This window comes from Colobus angolensis, unplaced genomic scaffold (genome assembly GCF_000951035.1).
Source record: "Colobus angolensis palliatus isolate OR3802 unplaced genomic scaffold, Cang.pa_1.0 Scaffold255, whole genome shotgun sequence".
NCBI classification, from domain to species: Eukaryota; Metazoa; Chordata; class Mammalia; order Primates; family Cercopithecidae; genus Colobus; species Colobus angolensis.
In genome coordinates, this window is record NW_012115766.1 from 231,940 (window position 1) to 254,863 (window position 22,924).

Genomic DNA, 22,924 nt, shown 5'->3' on the forward strand with positions numbered 1-22,924 from the left:
GAGACAGAAAATTTCACTCTTTATTTACCCACAACCCCTATTCAGTGTTGTTGTTGAACTGTGGACTACAATGAAAGATTGCAATTCTTCAGTCGGCTCTGTTTTAGTTTTGTCCTTAGTAAAGGTACTGAACTTCTCTGAGCTTCAGATACCTCATCGATAAAATGGAAATTGCTTGCAAGTGTTGCTTGCATGGAATTAATGATTCCAAGAGATAAAGCAATCTTTGCTATGGACTAAATGTTTTTATCCTCCCCCTGACAAATTCATATGTGGAAATCCTAAGCCCAAAGGCGATGGTATTAGGATGTGGGGTCTTTGGGAAGTAATCAGGTCATGAGAGTGGAGCTCTCCTAATGGGATTAGCACGTTTATGAAAGGGTTCCTGAAGAGCTTCCTCATCCTCATTCCACCATGTAAATACAGAGCAAGAGTAGAGTGGTCTATGAATCAAGAAGTGGCGCCTTGATCTTGGACTTCTCAGCCTTCAGAACTGTGAGAAATATATATGTTTGTTGTTTAAGCCACCTATTCCAAGGTATTTTTGCTATAGCAATCAGAATGAACTGAGACACTCTTTCTGAAAACAGTCTGTAAATTGTACACTGCTATACAGATGTAAGAAGTTGTTAAATGCTTATTGTTTAGAGCAGTGACCTCCAACTGGGAGCACCCAATCTAAGAGGTACAAAAGCAATACATTGAGGCATTGAAAGAGAATATTAGAACCCCTATGCGTAATTGTGTTTAAACAAACACAAACTCCAAAAAGACATTAAGCCCTACTGATATTTAATAAATGAATTAAATCTGATGCCTTTCTAACTGTGCACAGGAAATGGTCATGGAATTGGTCCCTGAGATATCCTGAGGGCAGTGTACCAGAAATATTATAGTACTACACAATAGAGTGACAGTGGTATCCTCACACATCTGTACACATTCTGCATATGGCAATATGCTACAGTATGTGTACGTACTGTTGACAAGCAGAATAACGCTTCCCTCACCACCCCACCCAAAAGATGGCCTAACCATCAGAACCTGTGAATATGTTACCTTACATGGCAAAATGAATAGTGCAGATGTGATTAAGTAAAGGATCTTGATATAGGGAGGTTATCCAGGTAGCCCAGTGTAACTACCAGTGTTGGAGGGAGGAGGGTCACAGTCAAAGAAAGAGATGTGGAGATTGAAGCAGAATCAGAGTAGTGTGATTCTTGGAGGGGGCCTTGAAAGGGGCCACAAGCCAAGGAATGCAGGCAGCCTCTGGAAACTGGAGCAGGCAAGGAAACAGATTCTCCCTAGAGCCTCCAGAAAAACACAGCCCTATTGACACTTTGAGTTTAGTCCCCTGAGATCCATTTTGGGCTTGTGACCTCTAGAATGGTAAGATAACAAATTTGTGTTATCTTAAGCCACTAACTCTGCTATAATTTGTTATAACAGTGATAGAAAAATGATATATCCTGTTAGGTGGATGTGTGAATTCTATTATCTAGTTTTAACTAACAGTCATAAAATTGGGAAGTGTCTTAAAGAGATCCCTATAGGAAAACTGTGGCTGGAAGTCAGTTGGAATAATGTAAGCACAAATGAACAACAAGAAACTGTGGAGTGAACTTTACCTTACACCTCAGCTCATTTTGAAGTCACAGGGATGATGATCTGATATATTTAGTTCCATTGTTTAAATGAGGACAATGGTTTTGTATCATAAAACCATAAATTTATATATATAAAAATTTAAATTTTTAAAAATTTAAATATAAATTTAAAATAATAAATAATACTTTAAAATCTGTTTTTTATATCTATTAAGTCTTTGTTAAATTAAGTTTTTTATTTAGAGATAATTATAGACTCACATCTAGTTCTAAGAAATAATAAAGAAATTCCTGTACCTTTATCCCACTTTCTCCCAATTGTAATATCTTGCACAACTATAGTGCAATATCACAAAAGAGACAGTGACAGTGATATTGACATTATTCAGATTGTACCCACTTATATGCACCCATGTATGTATACGTGTGTATGTATTGAGCTCTGTGTTAGTCCATTCTCACACTGCTATAAATAACTTCCTGAAATTGTGTAATTTATGAAGGAAATAGGTTTAATTGACTCATAGTTCCACATGGCTGGGGAGGCTTAAAGAAACTTATAATTATGGTGGAAGGGGAAGCAGGCAAGGCTTACATTGCAGCAGACAAGAGAGAGCCAGCAAGAGCAGGGGAAACTGCCTTATAAAACCACCAGATCTCATGTGAACGCACTCACTATCACGAGAACAGCAGGGTGAACGACCCTCGTGATCCCATCTCCTCTCTCCCTCGACATGTAGGGATTACAGGTCCCTCCTTCAACAAGTGGGGATTACAATTTGAGATGAGATTTGTGTGGGGACACAGAGACAGATCATATCAAGCTCCATGCAATTTTAGCACAAGTATAGATTGTGTAGCTAGCCAAGTTACACAATAATTCCATCAGCACAAGGATCCTTCATGCTACCCATTTACAGTCAAATCCACCTCCTCTCTTTCCCCTCCAAACTTTAGCAACCATTAATCGGTTGTCCATGTCTATAATTTTATCATTTCGAAAACACTATACAAATGGAGTCATTCAGGGTGAAACCTTTTGAGACTGGCTTTATTCACTCCGCATACCTCTCTTGAGATCCATTAAAGTTGTTGCACATATTTGTTTTTTACTTTTAGTGTTCCAAATCACCACAAATTTATCTACTTAAAACAACCCACATTTATTGTCTCATACATTTCTTCTCTTTTTTATTGTTCTCAAAGTCAAAAGTCTGGAAACAGTGTGGCTCAATGGGGCCCTCTCCTTAGAATCTCATAAAGCCTAAAACAAGCCCTGTGTTCCCTTCTAGAGACTTGGGATGAATCCACTTCCATGCTCATTCAGGCTGTTGGACAAGTTCAGCGTCTTGCAGCTGCAGAACAGAGGTCCCTATTTCCTTGCTGGCAGTCAACTGGGAACCAATCTTTGCTCCTACTGCTTGTCTACATCCTTTTTATACTTAACGTGGTGCACCTCCAGCAATGGCAGATAGGGTACCTCTCATGCGTGGGATCTCTCTGACTTCTGCTTCATCTCTCCCCGATTCTAGCCACAGAAAATTTTTTGCTTTTAAGAGTTTCTGTGATTAGACTGAATCAACCAGAAAAGTCCAGAATAATCGGCAAACACCCTTTTGCCATGTAATAGGGATAGAGAGTATACATCTTTTGTGGGGAGGTGGGGGCATTATTCTGTCTACCACATTGCATATATCCATAGTTTCTTTTTTGTTGTTGTTCAGTAGTGTACCATGGCATGGATGTAGAACAATTTGTTCATCCGTTTACCCATTGAAGAACATTTCAGTTTTCTCCAGTTTAGGGCTAGTGTGAATAAAGATGCTATGAATACTCTTGCACATGGTTTTATGTGAACATACGTTTCTTTATTTCTCTAGGATAAATATTCAGGAGTGCTATTGCTGAGTCATATGGCAAGGACATTTTCAGTTCCATAAGGGGAAACTGTCAAACCATTTTCCAGAGTATCTGTGTCATTTTACATAGCCACCAGCAATGTATGTTTTCATTGTAGAAATCTTTTACTTCTTTGGTTATGTTTATTCCTGGGTACTTTATTTTATTTGTAGCTATTGTAAATGGGATCAGTTTCTTGATTTCTGTTTTAGATTATTCAGTGTTGGCATGCAGAAACTCTACTGATTTTTTTTTATTGTAATTATTATTTTTTAAGACAGTCTCACTCTGTCGCCCAGGCTGGAGTGCAGTGGCGCAATCTCGGCTCACTGCAAGCTCCACCTCCCGGGTTCAGGCCATTCTCCTGCCTCAGCCTCCCGAGTAGCTGGGATCAAAAGCACCTGCCACCACGCCTGGCTAATTTTTGGTGTTTTTTTAGTAGAGACAGAGTTTCACCGTGTTAGCCAGGATGATCTCTATCTCCTGACCTCGTGATCTGCCCGCGTTGACCTCCCAAAGTGCTGGGATTACAGGCATGAGCCACCGTACCCGGCCCCAACACTACTGATTTTTATATGTTGATTTTGAATCCTGCAACTTTACTGAATTCATCAATTCTAATAGCTTTTGGTAGAGTCCTTAGGTTTTTCTAAATGTAAGAGCATATCATCTGCAGACAAAGATAATTTGACTTCTTCCATTCCAATTTGGATGCCCTTTAATTCTTTCTCTTGTCTGATGGCTCTAACTAGGACTTCCAGTACTATGTCCAATAGCAGTGGTGAAAGTGGGCATCCTTGTCATGTTCCAGATCTCAGAGGAAAGGCTTTCAGTTTTTCCCCATTCAGTATGATACTAGCAGTGGTTCTGTCATATATGGCTTTTATATTGTTCATATATGTTCCTTCTACACTCAGTTTTTTTGAGAGTTTTTATCATGAAGGGATCTTGAATTTTATCAAGTGTTTTTCAGCATCAATTGAGATGATCACATGTTTTTGTCCTTCATTCTGTTGATATGCTGTATCACATTTGCATATGTTGAGCTATCTTTGCACCCCTGGGATAAATCCCTTTTGGTCATGATAAATGATTATTTTAATGTGTTGTTGGATTTGGTTTGCTAGTATTTTGTTGAGGATTTTTGCATCTATGTTCATCAGAGATACTGGCCTTTAGCCTTCTCTTTTTCTGATGTGTTTTTGTCTGGTTTTCGTATCAGGGTAATATTGTCATCAAAGAATAAGTTTAGAAATATTTTCTCCTCTGTTGTTCAGAATAGTTTGAGTAGGATCAGTATTAGTTATTCTCTAATGTTCAGTAAAATTCAGCATTGAAGCTATTGGGTCTTGGGCTTTTTTATTTTTCTGAGAGATTTTCATTATGGCTTTGGTTTTGTTGCTTGTTATTGGTCTGTTTAAGTTTTGGATTTCTCCATGGTTCAGTCTTGGTAGGTTGTATGCTTCTAGAAATTCATCCATTTATCCTAGGCTTTCCAATTTATTGGCATATAGTTGCTCACAGTAGTCTCTAAAGATCCTTTGAATTTCCATGGTAACAGTTGTAATGTCTCTTTTTTCAGCTCCAATTTTATTTATTTGTCTCTTCTCTCTTTTTTTCTGATTAAGTCTGGCTAAAGGTTTGTTCATTTCATTTATCTTTTCAAATATCCAACTTTTTGTTTCATTGATCTTTTGTATTTTTTAATTTCAATTTTATTTTTTCTTGTCTGATCTTTACTATTTCTTTTCCTCTACTATTTGGGTTTTCTCGCTTTTTAAGATGCATCATTAAATTGTTTATTTGAAGTTCTACTTTTTTCATGTAGGCACTTGTTGCTATAAACTTTCCTCTTAGTAGTGCTTTTGCTGTATCCCATAGGCTTTGGTATGTTGTGCCTCCATTTCCATTTGTTTAAAGAATTTTAGGCCGGGCGCGGTGGCTCAAGCCTGTAATCCCAGCACTTTGGGAGGCCGAGATGGGCAGATCACGAGGTCAGGAGATGGAGACCATCTGGCTAACACGGTGAAACCCCGTCTCTACTAAAAACTACAAAAAACTAGCCGGGCGACGTGGCGGCACCTGTAGTCCCAGCTACCCGGGAGGCTGAGGCAGGAGAATGGCGTGAACCCGGGAGGCGGAGCTTGCAGTGAGCTGAGATCCGGCCACAGCACTCCAGCCTGGGTGACAGAGCGAGACTCCGTCCCAAAAAAAAAAAAAAAAAAATTTTAAAGTTTTCTTCTTAATTTTTTCATTGACCAATCAGTCATTCAGGAGCATATTGTTTAATTTCCATGTTTTTGTATACTTTTCAAAATTCCTCTTGTTATTGATTTCTAGTTTTATTTCATTGAGGTCAAAGAAGATACAGAAGACTATTTCAACTGTTTTGAATTTATTAAGACTTGTTTTATGGCATAATATATGGTCTATACTTGAGAATAAACTATGTGCTGAAGAAAAGAATATGTATTCTGTAGCCACTGGATGAAATGTTCTGTAAATATCTATTAGGTCCATTTGTTCTAGAGTGCAGATTAAGTCCAATGTTTCCTTGTCGATTTTCTGTCAGATGATCTGTTCAATGCTGAAAGTAAGCTGTTGAAGTCTCCAGCTATTATTGTAATGGGGTCTATCTCTCTCTTTAGCTCTAATAATATTTACTTTATATATATATAGGTGCTTCAGTGTTGGGTGCATATATATGTACAATTGTTATATCCTCTTGCTGAATTGACCCCTTTGATCCCTTTGTCATCATACAATGACATTTTTAGTCTATTTTATAGTTTTTGTCTTGAAATCTATTTTGTCTTATATAGGTATAGCTACTCCTACTCTTTTTTTGGATTTCCATTGGCATGGAATATCTTTTTCTATTCTTTTAGTCTATATGTGTCTCTACAGGGGAAGTGTATTTCTTGTAGACAACAGAGAATTGGGTCTTGCTTTTTATATTCTATCCCTTCAATGGTGCTACATCTTTTGATTGGAGAGTTTAGTCCATTTACATTCAATGTTATTGTTGATAAGTAAGGATTGTTACTGCCATTTTATTTGTTTTCTGGTTGTTTCTGGTTCTTTTCTTCCTTCCTTCACTCCTTCCTCCCTTCCTATATTTCCTTTTTAAAAAGTGATTTTCTCTCATGGTATGTTTCAATTTCTTGGCTTTCTATTTTTGTGTATCTGTTGCAGGATTTTTGATGTGAAATTACCATGAGGCTTGAACATAACATTGTATAACACATTACTTCAAACTGATGACAACTTAACTCTGATTGCAAAGCAAACAAACAGACAAGTAAAGAGAAAAGAGATTATCTATTCAAACTTCTTCATTAGCAGATGAAAAATATTAAATTCACAGACTTATCTTTATCTCTTTCTTGATGTACTATCCTTCTACCCCTTGCTCAGTCAACAGCCCTTTTCCAAACCACCTCATGCTTTTTATATCAAAATCAGTCAAGGAAATTTATTGACTTCACTCCTTTTGGTGGTATTTTCTGACAATGACCTTCCTTCAGTCCATTATTTTATGGTTCTTATGCCCCTGCCCAGTCCTGTCTCCCAGCTTTTTGTTACTTGTCACCCACTTGTAAGTTATGATCCTTTCTCGTGACCCTAGTCAGTACTTCTGTTGTAAGACAGAACAGACTCATTTTTTTTTCTTCTTCATCACTGATTACATGTTAGCATATACAAGCATCTCCTTTTTAACAAAACAGCATTTTTCACAATCCCCACTGAATAGTCAGGAATAATATACAAAGTCCTAGATTATAACATTGTTTAGAGTGGCACAGAGAGAATTCAGAATGTCATTTGGGTTAGATTAGACACAGAGATATCTCTTTATATTCTAAATGTCAGTATTGCAGTTTCATATTTAGGCAAGTATTCACTGCAGAAATTTTATGATTAAATGGAATCAAGAAGATTGTCTGAGTATTGCTATTGTTTTCTTATAAGCATGCTGTTTCTAGATTGATCCCCAAAACCAAGACCCACTTCAGGCCTGCTCCTGAAAAGACTCCCAAAGCACATACAGTAAGTAATAGGTTACTTGTGGATGGAATAAATTGGTGCCCTGAATGATGATAGCAAGTAGCCTAAGATCAGATATATGTATCTTTACCTTATGGATATCTATAACTCCTAAAGATGTTTTTTAAACCTGATCTAAGAGCAACTCAAGGGAGTATGATGAAGAAACTTCCCTGGGGCTCAGAATTATTCAAAGAGCTTAATAGAAGCTAACATTGAAATTGTGTTGGTAGGCCAGGCACGGTGATTCAGGCCTGTAGTCCCAGCACTTTGGGAAGTCAAGGCGGGCAGATTGCCTGACCTCAGGAGTTTGAAACCATCCTGACCAACATAGTGAAACCCTGTCTCTACTAAAAATTTAAAAATTACCCAGGCATGGTGATGCACACCTGTAATGCCAGCTGCTCGGGAGGCTGAGACAGGAGAATCGCTTGAACCTAGGAGGTGGAGGTTGCAGTGAGCTGAGATCGCACCACTCCACTCCAGCCTGGATGACAGAGTGAGATTCTGCCTCAAAAAAAAAAAAAAAAGAAAGAAATTGTGGTTGGCATCTAGGAATCTGCGTTTTTACAAACTTCTCCAGGTAATTCTGCTCTTCAGTCAACTAAGAAATCAAAGTCCAGCTACAGAACAAAATATTTGAGTTTCTTTCAAAAACTTCTTGTTCTCAATTTATATATTGACAATGGGTCTCTATTTTTACTACCTTAAAGTGGGAAGAAGGAGGAGGGGGAGGAAGGAGGAAGGAGGAAGGAAGAAAGAAGAAGGAAGAAGAAGAAGAAGACCCTGAAGGCCTTCCTAGGTCTCCAATGTGATATTAATTGATGTTACACAAATTCATTAAAAATAGGACAATACTTCTCATTTGAAGAACTTTTTTCTCTTGTTGTATACTGCACAGCTGTATATAATCAAGGGTTATGAACTGAAACATTTGACAGCCACAGAGGAGAAAATGTCCCATCATCCACCCAAGCCAAGTAGCATTAAAAGGAGTTTCGTAAGAAATCATTCACTAATTCAATAAATACTTATTTTCTTACATGTTCAATGCACCATTCTATGTGCTGTGACCTAATACATATAGTTTTTGTCCTAATGGAGGCACAGCCCAGAGAAGAATTCTGTTCAATAAGTAAGTAACTGCAAGGCAATGAAAAGTGTGATGCTCAAGGAAGGACAGAGTGCTATAAACATGAACAGCAATGTCTTAGTCAGGAATCGTTAGGATGCAAGTAACAGAAACTGCTAACAGTAACAGAAATTGGTAATTTAACATATGGGTACAGGTAATTCTCACAAAACCCAAAGATTAGGAAGTGGAGCCGTCAGGAAGTATGGCACCTGGTTTTTGTTATTTATCTTCCTGAGGATACATGATCTTGCACATTTTCTTCATTCTGGGCATTATTTTTTTTTTCATTCTCTTTATCCTGGTTTTTAGGTTTATGATTATTAATTCTCCATTCTCCACAACAGCACTCCAACTGAGTTTACCTCTCTTCCAATTTTTAATACTAATTTAAAATGTATTATTATTTTAGTTTCCAAATCAAATTCCCAGGAGAGAAGCAGACTGGCCTCCTTAAGTTTTGCACCCATGCGGGCTAAGAGAACACCTCAAATTAGGTCTCTTTTCAAGGATGCCTTATAATGATTAGGGGATTCAGGGATATTACCTAGAGGAAATGGCAATTAACTGAGGCTGGGTAGAGATAATATCAAAATCCTGGTGGGGGAGGGGCATAGCACCTTTGGAGCACTGAAAGTAGCACAGGATAGCTAGAACTTAGGAATGGTGGGAAGAGGGAGGGGACAATAGGTGAGAAGTTGAGGCTGGAGGGGAAAGTAGAAGCCAAATGACAAAGGATTTGGAAAGCCATGCTAAGGGGCTGGGCTCTAGTGAGGTGGTCCTCCTTGATGTAAATTTCAGCAGTAAGAATGTCCCTACTCCTCAAATCACACCCTTCATACAGCTATGCCAGAATGTTTAGGTTTGGCTTATGGCCATATGGTTTTTTCTCCTGTCTCTTGCTGTAAGTGTCCTTTTTTGGGTCTTTCCTGGATCTTGCTTGACATGCAAGTACACAGTGTCATGTTTTTCACATAAATGGAAACATGTTTAATTTATATTACTTTTCTAGTGATGCCCAACTTGTCTTTAACTTCTTTGATGTGCACACACAAAATAAAAGCCAAGTCCCTTGATTGAGCCACATATTTTTATTTCCAGAAAGGGATATAAATAAAATGAAAGATAAACTAGGCATTAGAATAGCTTATCTATTTTCACTTTTCTTTGAGATTTGTCCTCAAGCATGACTAGGAAGGTCGTAATGTGACAATCTGGAAAATCTCATTTCAAATCCCAAAAATAATAAGGGAAAATAAACACTAAGATAAGGGACACTGACAAAAGAGACGCCAGCTCAATGACTTGAACTTGGCTTTCACAATGCATTTAATGCCGGACATTCCTGTATTTTGAAATGTTTTACGACAATCCCCACTCCCAGCCCATTTGTTAAACCACACAGGTTTTTCCAGGCTGTTTCTTCACATCCATCAATTGTGGCTCCAGAACTGAAAATCTATAACTGACTTCCTCCCACTAGTTCCCCCCTTTCATCTGCTTGAATTTTCCTTTTTGTGTTTCTGATTGCACTTTCTCATTTTCATCATTCAATAAGCATTGCTTAGCTTTGCAATGAATAAGCATTGCTTATTGAATGAATAAGCTAACTGCCTTACTGAATTCCTTTTCCACTAGTTTCCCATCATTTTAATTCTGGACTGCTGAAAGGTCGTTTGCCTGAGTCGGAACAGAGATTCAACCTATCTCTAAAAAGTGACTTGGAAAAAATAAACAAGTTGTGTGACTTTAAATGGCAGCCCCCTTTCTCAGACTCAATGTCATTGATGTCCTTTTCTTTCAAAGGTTTGAGACAAAGGCAAAGTCAGGCTTATGTAGGAAGTTTGCTACTTTGAGACAAATGAGGGTACACTAGGTGGAGAGGATCCCCTGGAGGATAGCATGTGTGGTTGTCACCTCTTTGGTCCCTGAAGCCAAATGAACACACCAACTGTGGATCGTTTCCTAAGCGTGTGGTTAAATGCACATCTCGGGGTCTGAGTGGGTGACTGCTCTCTGATTTCTGTCTGACTCCCTGCTTAGGACACGGAAAATAAAAGTTAACTAATTCTCAGGCAAAATGCCATTTTTTTTTCTTGGCAGATCCTAAAGGCCACTGTCTTTAATAATTTAATGTGAAGGGTCAATTCCAGATTAGAAAATACGGTTCTCATTGAAATTCTAACTTGCAAACTTTAAGAATTTGAATTATAGCAGATACTTTTTTTTAACTGCTTGACTAAATTTTAAGGCTGTAGTATATTGCAATTTTCCTTAGCAAACTTTCTGGTGCTGGCTCAGATCTATCATTGAGCTGACTTTTCCCTAAACTGGCACTTCATGAATAATTCACGCTTATGGAAGTACGAAGTCCATAAAAAATTATTATTTTTGCTACTGAATGGAATAGTCAAGATACTTGTCATCTCTCAACATTAATTTTTGATGGCTTGTTCTACGAATAACAAAAATGAAGCCAAAGAGGCTGAAAGGACAATAATAACATCTGTTTTTGTACTTGGAGATATACAACTCCAGTTTTCTCTGACACACAAATTAGCATCTCAGAGAGAAGGAACCGTGGCACCAAAGGATGACAGATCTCAATATGGGAACAGTAAAACCAAAATGCAATGAATATTTTGCCATTAAATAAGATAGATTCTAAACAGATTAAATGTTTATAAAAATAAATAAATATTTTTAAATAGTCAAAAGATTTAGAACTTAAATCCCAGTAATACATCTCAGCAGTTAGAACCAAAAATAAATTCAAGTCTTCATAATTACCTATAAAGATTTAGTTTGCAAAACAAGCCCACTGATTTTTAGAGAACGGAGAAAGAATAGACTTAACAATCCTCCATATTTTCCAAACACAATTTTGCATTAAGCAATCTTCTGGACCTACGTGAAACTTTTTCATCAGAATATTTGTATTTTTATTTTTTGCTCTCTTTATATATCTTGTGACTATATAATATACCTGATGTCAGAAGAAAATTCTGCTTTGTGTGGTTCACAGCAACTTTTCCCCAGAGGAACTCATGGGACTTCTCTCTGCCTCAGTGCTTGAGCCTCCCTGATGGGCTCACCAACCTCTAACCCACAGTAGATCTCAAGGGGACCCAGTGTCAGCTCCAGCCTCTCTCACTGCAGTGAGGGAACTATCCCATCTGTGCTGAAATCTACTGGGAGATACGTAACTACCTGCACCAATGACATGAGCTCTCCAGTCTCTGTCCTATAGCAGATCCTGAGGGCCCAGTCTCAGTTCTGGCCCTTCCTGCTGCAGTCAGGTAACTATCCTGTCTGTGCAGCATCCTGCTAGGAGACAGGTGCCCCTGTGGGACAACAAGACTGGGCTCTCTGGCCTCAGTCTCACAGCAGATCTTGAAGGGGCCCAGTCTCAGCTCTTGCCATTCTCACTGAAGTTGGGGAATAATCTTATCTGTGCTGAGACCTGCTGGAAAACATGTACCTTTACGGGCAAAGAAGACAGATTTGCCAGCCTCTGTTTCAAAGGAAATACTGAGGGGCCCAGTTCGGCTTCAGCCCCTCCTGATGAAATCAGGGAATTATACCATATGTTCAGAGAATTGTTGGAAGATGCATCTTTGTCTAAGCCAATGTAACAAGCATGCCATCCTCCATCCAGAAGAGATCCTGAAGTGGTCTAGTCAGCTCTGGCCACTTCTGCTGCAGTTGGGGAACTATCCTACCTGTGTGAGAACTTGCTGGGTGATGCATACCCCTTTGAGACAAAACAAGGCTCTCTAGCCTCTGTCAAACAGCAGATATGAATGTGGCCCAGTCTCAACTCCAGTCCTTTTCACTGAAGTAACGGACCCATTTTCTCTCTGCCGAGACTTGCTGGGAGGGGTACATGTCTAGGTCACCAGGACAGTCTTCCTGTTAGGTCCCTGGCCAGCACTCCCACACAGCTCCAGTACTTCCCTGGGTCTTCGTCAGGTCCACGTGGGCCAGAAAGCTACATCAATCTTGGAGCCCCTGTAAGACTGGCAACAAGCCTGGACTTAGAATATCTCTAGTGCTGAGACAGCTGCAGTGGTCAAAGGCTCAGGGAACAAAACAAGTCAGTTGCCCTATGAGTCCCTCGAAGGCCCTCTGAAGGACAGACAGAAACAAAGCTAGATTACAAAGACTAAAATAAATACCTGATCCCTCAATGTGCAGACTTTCACAAGCATGAAGAATATTCAGGGAAATATGACCTCACCAAACAGATAAAGTAAGGGTGCCAGAAGCCCGGGTGTGGTGGCTCACGCCTGTAATATCAGCACTTTGGGAGGCCAAAATAGGAGAATTGCTTGAGCCCAGGAGTTTGAGACCAGCCTGGGCAACATAATGAGACCCCATCTCGGGTGTGCTGGCATATACTGTGGTCCCAGCTAGTTGGGAAGCTGAGTCAGGAGGATTGCCTGAGCCTCGGAGTTCAAAGCCGCAGTGAGCTGAGATCAAGCCACAGTACTCCACCCCACAGTATTCCATCCTGAGTGAGAGAGTAAAGCCCTGTCTCAAAAAAAAAAGTGTCAGAGACTAACCCTAAAATGATAAAGATAAAAATGTGGGATCTCTGAGACAAAGAACTCAAAAGAATAGCTGTATTAGGGAAGCTCAACAAACTTCAAGAACACACAAAACTAAATTCAGAAATTTATCAAAAAAATTAATAGCGAGAGGCTGGGCATGGTGGCTCAAGCCTGTAATCCCAGCACTTTGGGAGGCTGAGATGGGCGGATCACGAGGTCAGGAGATGGAGACCATCCTGGCTAATACGGTGAAACCCCGTCTCTACTAAAAAATACAAAAAACTAGCCGGGCGATGAGGCAGGCGCCTGTAGTCCCAGCTACTTGGGAGGCTGAGGCAGGAGAATGGCATAAACGTGGGAGGCAGAGCTTGCAGTGAGCTGAGATCTGGCCACTGCACTCCAGCCTGGGTGACAGAGTGAGACTCCATCTACAAAAAAAAAAAAAAAAATTAATAGAGAGATAAAATGTTTTTTGAAGAATTCTGAAGCTGAAAAATGCAATGCATGAAACTTAAAAATGCAACAGAGAGCATCAAAGCAGAGTTGATCAAACAAAAAAAATCAGCGAGGTAGAAGACAGAGTATTTAAAAATACACAGAGGAGAAGAAAAGTAAAAAGGAAAGAACAAAGCTTACAGGATCTATGGGACAATATCAAGAGGGCAAATATTTGAGTTGTTGGGGTTAAAGAAGGAACTGAAGAAGAAAAGGGGTAGAAAGCTTATTCAAATAAACAATAACAGAAAACTTTCCAAACCTGAAGAAGAATAAATATCCAGGTACAGGAAGGTCAAATGTCACCAATCAAATTCAACCCAAATAAGAATACCCTAAGATATAATTAAACCTACAAAAGTCAAAGTCAAAGAGGATCCTGAAAGCAGTGAGCGAAAATAAACAAATAACATACAAGGGAGATCTACTATGACTGGACACAGATTTCTCAGCAGAAACCCTACAGACAAGGAGAAAGTGGAACAATATATTCAGAGTGCTAAAAGAAAAAAAAAAGAAAACAAATTGTCAACCAAAAATACTGTACACAGCAAAGTTAGCCTTTAGAAATGGAGTAACAAAGACTTTTCCAAATGAACAAAAGCTGAGGGAATTTATAGCTACCGGACCTGTCCAACAGGATATTCACATGCAGAAGAATCAAACTAGATCTCCATCCTTCACCATATACAAAAAAACAACTCAAAATGGATTAAAGTCTTACATGTAAGACTTGAAACTATAAAAGTACTAGAAGAAAACATTGGGGAAACGCTCCAGGACATTGGTCTGGGCAAAGATATTTTGTGTAAGACCTCCAAAGCACAGGCAACAAAAGCAAATCTAGACAAATGGGATTACATCAAGCTTAAAAGCTTCTGCACAGCAAAGGAGACAATCAATAAAGAGATAACTCACAGAATGTGAGAAAATATTTGTAAGCTATCCATTCCATAAGAGATTAATAACCAGAACATACAAGGAACTCAAAACAAATGAACAACAACAAACACACAAGTAATCTGATTTAAAAATGGGCAAAATAACTGAATGGACATTTCTCAAAAAAAGACACACAAATAACTAACAGGTACATTATAAAATGCTCAACATTACTAATCATCAGGCAAATGTAAATCAAAACTGTGGTGATACATCATCTTACACCAGTTAGAATGGTTATTATCAAAAAGACAAAAAATAACAAATGCTGGTGAGGATGCCAAGAAAAGGGAACACTCATATACTGTTGGGAGAAATGTAAAGTAGTACAGCTATCATGGAAAACAGTATGGAGGTTCCTCAAAAAACTAAAAATTGAACTACCATATGATCCAGCAATCTCACAGATGGGTATATATCCAAAAGAAAGGAAATCAGTACACCAAAGAGTTAACTACACTTCCGCGTTTATTACAGCACTATTCATAATAGCCAAGATATGAAGTCAACCTAAGAGTCCATCAGTGGATGAATAAAGAAAATGTGGTATTAATGCACAATGGAAAAGGAAACAAAATGAAATCCTATCATTTGCAGCAACATGGATGGAAGTGGAGGCCACTATTTTAAGTGAAATAAGTCAGGCCCGGAAAGACAAATATTGCATGTTCTCCCTCACAAGTGGGAGTCAAAAAAGTGAACCTCATGGAGATAGAAAGTAGAATGGTGGTTACCAGAAGCAGCGAATGGAAGACGGAAGGGGAAAAACAAAGAGAAACTGGTTAATGGGTACAAAAATACAATTACATAGAAGGAATAAATTCTAATATTTAATAGTACAGTAGGAAATTTTAGTCAATAGTATATACTGTACATTTCAAAATAGCTAGAAGAAAAGAACTGTAATGTTCCCAATACAAAAAAAAATAATATTTGAGTTGATGGCTATCCTAATTACCCTGATTTGATTATTATATATTGTACACATGCATCAAAACATTACATGTACCCCCAAATGTGCACTACTATAATATATTAATAAAAAATACAAACAAGTATTTTTTGGATCACTATGCTGTAAGATCATTTCCTCAGGAGTAGGGCAAAGAGGAGCCAAAGCATCATGCAATCATCTGACAATTTGCAGTGTTCAATTTGCAGTGTTCCCATAAAGGATAAGATTTTGAGATGATTCTAAATGCTTAGTTCTAAGCAGACTCTCTTTTGACAGGTAAGATAGAGAAACTGATGAACACCCTTCTGGCATAGTGTTCTCAAAATTTTTCAAGGCTATAAAAATGAAGATTCCAACAATAGGTTCCAACCATCTACCATTCTCCATAAAATTCTTCTTGCGCTAAAAAATTTAGTCTGTTGTTTATTCATCAGAACATATACCACACAACACTGTGGAGATGCTTCTCTGTGCCAGTGACACTCTGGGCTCTCCATACTTTTACTTTTTAGAAGTTCTGAGGCAAAACATGCTTACACTTCTCAAACACAGCATTAATCCCTTGAGATGAGGAGGAAATAAGTACTAGTGTACTTTTTTTCAACAGGGAAACTGGACAGGGAAAAGTAATGTATTAGCTAGATCTCTGTTTGCTGAAGCAAAAGGCAGAAAGAAAAAAGATAAAGGGGAAATTTTCCAGGTAATTGGTACAAAACCATTTAATGTCTTGAATAATATGGGAATGTTTCAGTACTACGTACTTGCAATCTCTATTTTAGTTTTAGAGATAGAGACACAAAAGGATTAGAAGATTGAGCACCATATTTTTATAACTCCACATTTCAATTTCCAGAGATCCTTAAGCTATTGTAGGATGGAAATAAAATCAGTGATGGTGTTTTTAACTGTATATAAATTTACCTATTTCCAAACTCTGGAAGAAAAAGAACAGACAGAATAGTGCTTCACTTGGAAGAGTGTTTTGTGAAAAGAACAAACATTTATTTGGGAGTTCTCATCTCTAGCTTGCTTTTCTCTATGGAACTGACAGGATAGATAATATTGTAGAAGCAGAAGTAAAGTGACAGTGAATTTAACCACATAGCATCATTAAACAGGTGTGTTTGACCATCCCAATCAGTAAACTGCAATTTAGATAAGGAGAATTGTGGAAACAATATATGTGTAGTTTGCTTTCTAAATAAGTAGATATGGGTGAACAAGGTACCAGTCATAGACATAAACGTAAGAACTAAAATTATAAACCTTTTGGAAGAAAACCTAGGAGCAAATCTTCCTGACTTTGTGTTAGGCAAGGGTTTCTTAGCTATGCCACCAAAAGTGGCAAAAGTAATAAATAAATGAGTAAATTGGACTTCATCAAAATCAAAATATTTTGTGCTTCAAATCATCAAGAAAGTGAAAAAACCACAGAATGGGCGAAAATATTTATAAGTTTTATATATAATAAAAGACTTGTATCCAAACTATGCAAAGAACTCAAACTCAGCAATAAAACCACAAATAACCTATCTTAAAAATGGGCAAAGGATTTGAATAGACATTTCTCCAGAGAAGATACACAAATGGCCACCAAACTCATGAAAAGATGCTTACCATCATTATTCATTAGGGAAATGCAATGCAATGAGATACCATTCACAGCAACAATGAAATAAAATTTCACACTAAGGTGGCTAAATTAAAAAGACAGACAGCTAACAAGTGTTGGAAAGGATGTGAAGAAATTGGAAACTTCACATATTGCTGGGGGGAAAGTGAAATGGCACAGCTGTTTTAGAAAAACAGTTTTGAAGTTTCTCTGACTGTTACACATAGAGTTATTGCATGACCCAGCAACTCTCTGCTCAGTAAAAACTCGAAAGAATTTAAAACATACGTCCATCCATGAATATTCATAACCTTCTTCCTGAATATTCATAACATCATATTCACAATAGCCAGAAAGTGGAAACACTCACATAACCATCAGTTGGAGGGTACATAAATAAATAGTAAGGAAATTTGTTTGTGGATTAACAGCTGGGCAGTGAAATTTTATTTGGCCCTACAAAGTAATGTGATACATGTTACAACATGACGAACCTTGAAAACATTACGCTAAGTGAAAGAAGCCAACACAAACATGTATTGTATGATTCCATTTATATGAAATGTCTGGAATAGGCGAGTTCACAAACACAGAAAGTACATTAGTGATTTCAAGGGCTGGATGGAGGGAGGTGTGGGGTAAGGCTTGCTAATGGACATGGGGTTTCTTTTTGGGTGATGAAAACATTCTAAAATTAGCAATGATAGATGCAAAACCCTGTTAATATACACTAAATTGTAATCTTTAAAATGATGAATATTTTGTAATGTGACTTATCATAAAGTAGTTATTTTTACAAGTTGTGAATAAGGAGTCCAGTTTGGGTGGCTGGGAACCAGGGAAGCAGGAATGACAAAGAAGATGTGATCAAATTCTCTGCAGGTCACAGAATCTTTACTGAGATTTTTTTCTCTCTTTTTTTTTTTTTTTTTAAGAATGCTGTTTTCATGTTCTGTGTTCCTCCACTAGATTAATCTAATGCATCCAAAGCATAAGAAAAAATGATCCTGTTCCCAAGTACCAGGGAAACTGGGTAGTGCTTCCAGAAGACATGAAGAAACAAATCTGCAACAGGTAAAACTCTGGATTTTGCACAAGATCGTGTTTCAAGTCAAGGTGAACCCCAGAAACTAAGAAAGTCAATCCACTCAAGGGAAAATTCTCAACTTAGGGAGAGATAAAGTTCATTTCTTCTGTGATTTGATTTTTTTCCTTTGCAAATAAAAATCACATTCATTCAAAATCAAAGACATTGAATTAGCTGCATAAGAAGTCATGGATAATTTATTAAAGATATAGAATCACTCAGATAATGGCAAGTGTTGGTGAGGCTTTGGAGTAACTGGAATTCTCATACTTTGCAGGTGGGAGTGAAAAATGGTTCAGCCTCTTAGGAAACCAGTTGGGCCATTTTTTATGAACTTATGCATACACTTAGTGCTTACCTCAGAGAAATTAAAACATATATTCACACAATAACTTTTATGTGAATTTTTTAGAGGCTTTATTTGTAATCACCCCAAACTGGAAACAAATATCCCTCAGTTGAGGAAAAGATCCCTCAGTTGAGGAAAAGATAAACAAGTTGTACATTTGTACCATGTGATACTATTCGCCAGTAAAAAATAATGAAAGGATTCCTTCAACAAGGTGGATGAATCTTAAATCCATTTTTCTAAGTGATAGAAGCCAGACTCAAAGGGTTACATACTTACATAAGATACCACTCATATAAGAATCTTTTAAATACAAAACTACAGGGACAGAAAACATATCAGCACTGGCTAGGGGTTAGGATGGGAAGAGGGATTGACTACAAGTACCAAAGACATTAGAGGCAATGACAGAACCATTCCACATCTTGATTGTGGTGATGGTGACATGGCTGTATACGTTTCTCAAAACTCACAGAAAAAAATACATGACTTTTACTGTATGTAAATTGTACCTTAATACAAACATGGAAAAAAATTCCAATGTACTTACTTGCTTTTAAAGACAACATTACTTGATTATGTGGGCCTGGAACAACAATTAAAAGTGTTTGTGATCAAACCAAATGCCGTTAATAAAAAATCTGTGAGATTTCTGAAAACATATATATGTTATACATAATATATAACTACATATTTCACACACACACACACTTACATATAACATCTGTAGGTAATTCTTTTTTTTTTTTTTTGAGAAGGAGTCTTGCTCAGCTGCTCAGGCTGGAGGGCAGTGGTGTAATCTCGGCTCACTGCAACCGTCTCGCCAGTTCATGCAATTCTCCTGTCTCAGCCTCTGGAGTAGCTGGGATTACAAGCACCCACCATCACCCCTGGCTAACTTTTGTATTTTAGTAGAGATAGGGTTTCATTATGTTGGCCAGGCTGGTCACGAACTCCTGACCTCAGGTGGTCCGCCCACCTTGGCCTCCCAAAGTGCTAGGATTAGAGGCATGAGCCACCTTGCCTGGCCTTCTGTAGGTAATTCTAAGTGAATCACCTGGACTTGCTTCAGATAGAGAATAATTATGGTTAAATTAGGGCTAAAAATGATTTATTGAGTTTTTCCTTTGGAGAAACATAGTCATTGTACTTAATCAGAAAACGTTATTAATAACATTGCTGAGAATGATGAATCACAAAGATGTTTTTGTTTATTTTTGTCCTTGTTACAAAATTCTACAAGTCTTTGCAAGCATGTTACCTTTTTAGTTACCTTCCAGGGAAGGAAAAAAAAAACTGAGGTAGAAATTTTTAGTCCAGAAGTGACATTAGCAAAGATTTCATTAATTTGGGTGACAGATGGTATATGGTATTTATGAGCCCAGTTGTTCAATGCTTACAGAGTGACTCATGTTGTTTATCCAAGGGGAAGAAATGGCATTATCTTGTTTAAAATGTTGCCATGTTGCAGAGAGACTACAAATCTCACTCAACCTTGAGCCTGTCTCCTTTCTAGTTGTATTAATAATAGGCAAAGTTTCTTTTGTTCAAGTTATTTACCACATCTAAGTCTTTTAATGTAGCTTTCATATGCTGGGCCAAACATGTATTCCAAATGGAAAACAACTAAATTGTGTTTGCACGAATATGTTTCCACATATTGTTTGTCATGTGTAGAGTGTCCGTATACATGGATACATTTATTAAATTTGCTTACATGTTGCATTTGGATTTGAGTAAACTAGACTTTTCATGTTTTGGTTCCTCTTAATCAGAAAATAAAATTCTATTAAAGTAGAGGGAAAATAAAGAAGCATTTAATGGTATTCATGGATTTTTGTATAATTGGTAACCATACATGTGGTGGTGTAGCAGAAAAAGAGTTTTAGCAACTCTTAGTCGTCACAGTTGTAGATCAAATATTACATATGTGATGATGACGTGATTCAGATTTTGAACTACAGCTGGTGACTGCCGAAGGTTGCCTGCAGCTTATGAGATATTTTGGAAGAACACTATTACAAGTATTTTAGATGCATTTTTTTTCATTTTCACTATTAGTTTTGAGTGTTGAGGCCCATAACAGATTTAAACTGAGTGGATTACAAGCCTGTAAAGGTAAAGAGGGCAGGGAATTCCCAGATCTAAAGTTTAATTTTTTGGGGGGAAAAGTGTTCAGATGAAGAGCACAGATAGCAAGTTTGATGTTCAAGACTGAAATTGGAGCTGAAGTCTTTGGGACATGGGGTTTTTCCTGTCGCTCAAAAGTCTGGGCATTTTATTTAAGGAGAATCAAAGTGGAATCCACGCATGTGAATGTGATGGTAGCTCCTCTGGCTGTTCTCGTCCTGCTGTGCAGAGATAAGGTGGTTTGTGGAGAAGAAGCTCTTGGAGACTGCTGTGGGGAAAACTGCTTTATGGAAATGAGGTTGTCATTCTTTGATAATAGCAAAGATACCTAGATATTTCATGTTTAAAAAACTCCAAACAACAGTACAATTTGGTTATTTGTCACTATCTCACACTGCTTCAGTTCACTCCAACATCTTCACAGGGGCTCTCTGCCCTGGCCTGGAGTCAGGGGAAAGAACAGTGTTCCTGGAATTCACGTAGTGAGGCTCAGCTTGATTTTACCTTCTTTTTTTTTTTTTTTTAATTATACTTTAAGTTCTAGGGTACATGTGCATAACGTGCAGGTTTGTTACATATGTATACTTGTGCCATGTTGGTGTGCTGCACCCATCAACTCGTCAGCACCCATCAATTCATCATTTATATCAGGTATAACTCCCCAATGCAATCCCTCCCCGCTCCCCCCTCCCCATGATAAGCCCCAGTGTGTGATGTTCCCCTTCCCGAGTCCAAGTGATCTCATTGTTCAGTTCCCACCTATGAGTGAGAACATGCGGTGTTTGGTTTTCTGTTCTTGTGATAGTTTGCTAAGAATGATGGTTTCCAGCTGCATCCATGTCCCTACAAAGGACGCAAACTCATCCTTTTTTATGGCTGCATAGTATTCCATGGTGTATATGTGCCACATTTTCTTAATCCAGTCTGTCACAGATGGACATTTGGGTTGCAGCCAACAGACACATGAAAAAATGCTCATCATCACTCACCATCAGAGAAATGCAAATCAAAACCACAATGAGATACCATCTCACACCAGTTAGAATGGCCATCATTAAAAAATCAGGAAACAACAGGTGTTGGAGAGGATGTGGAGAAATAGGAACACTTTTACACTGTTGGTGGGATTGTAAACTAGTTCAACCATTATGGAAAACAGTATGGCGATTCCTCAAGGATCTAGAACTAGATGTACCATATGACCCAGCCATCCCACTACTGGGTATATACCCAAAGGATTATAAATTATTCTACTACAAAGACACATGCACACGTATGTTTATTGCGGCACTATTCACAATAGCAAAGACTTGGGATTTTACCTTCTTTACGGATGCACCCTAGTGTGTGTGAGTATGGCTGCAAACCAAATTCAGAATGAAGGGAAAAAACCCAATTTGAGAGCCTTATACTAATGAGAACATGTATTATAAGAGATTCTTGGCAAATTGTATTTTATTTCTAGGACGTTACTTCCCCATGGTAGAAAACTGCATAAGGGCTCTAGGTCTGAAATCTAAGAGTTACCACACATTTTTGGATGAAATGTTCTGAATCTCCCTCTGTAGAGTCTATTCAGACCAAAGTTAAGGGCCACGTTATCTACCATTTACCATCCAGGCAAGGGAAATCCAGCCTTCTCCTTGAGGCAGCATATCATGATTTGATGGTGGACCTGCAATCTCTGCCATCCTATTGACTGGCATGGCTGATCCAGATGATCTAACTGAAGGGATGGGGGTGCCTTTCTTCCTGAACACTCATGTAGACACTGCTCAAGGCTGCCTGATACCTGCTAGACCAAAGAAAGCAATCGGAAACCCATTCCATCCCGGAAAAACCAACTAAAGTCAAAGTGTAACAGCTTTAGCTATGTCATAACAGTAAGATCAGAATTCTTATTCTGCCATAATCTTAGAAAACCAGGTCAATATCTTGATTGCATCACTAGATTCTGGGTCGCATCTGGTATATGAAGAAAGAACAGTGTAAGTTTAGTGTGCTCAGGGATTGAGCCCTATCAAAAACACCAACTGAAAAAGAAATTCTACACAAGGACTCCTGGGGAAAGAGAAGGTTTCTCCCTCACCCAGTAAGCGCTGCTTCTCAGGCATGG

The 22,924-nt window shown here is 38.2% G+C and overlaps 1 long non-coding RNA gene across 1 annotated transcript; it reads left to right on the forward strand.

Moving 5' to 3' along the window:
* Window positions 1-424: 424 nt before the first annotated feature.
* On the forward strand, window positions 425-18,547 carry LOC105515148. Its single transcript, XR_001002269.1, has 2 exons — window positions 425-495; window positions 18,178-18,547. It is a non-coding gene; the product is annotated as an uncharacterized LOC105515148 (long non-coding RNA).
* Window positions 18,548-22,924: the final 4,377 nt, after the last annotated feature.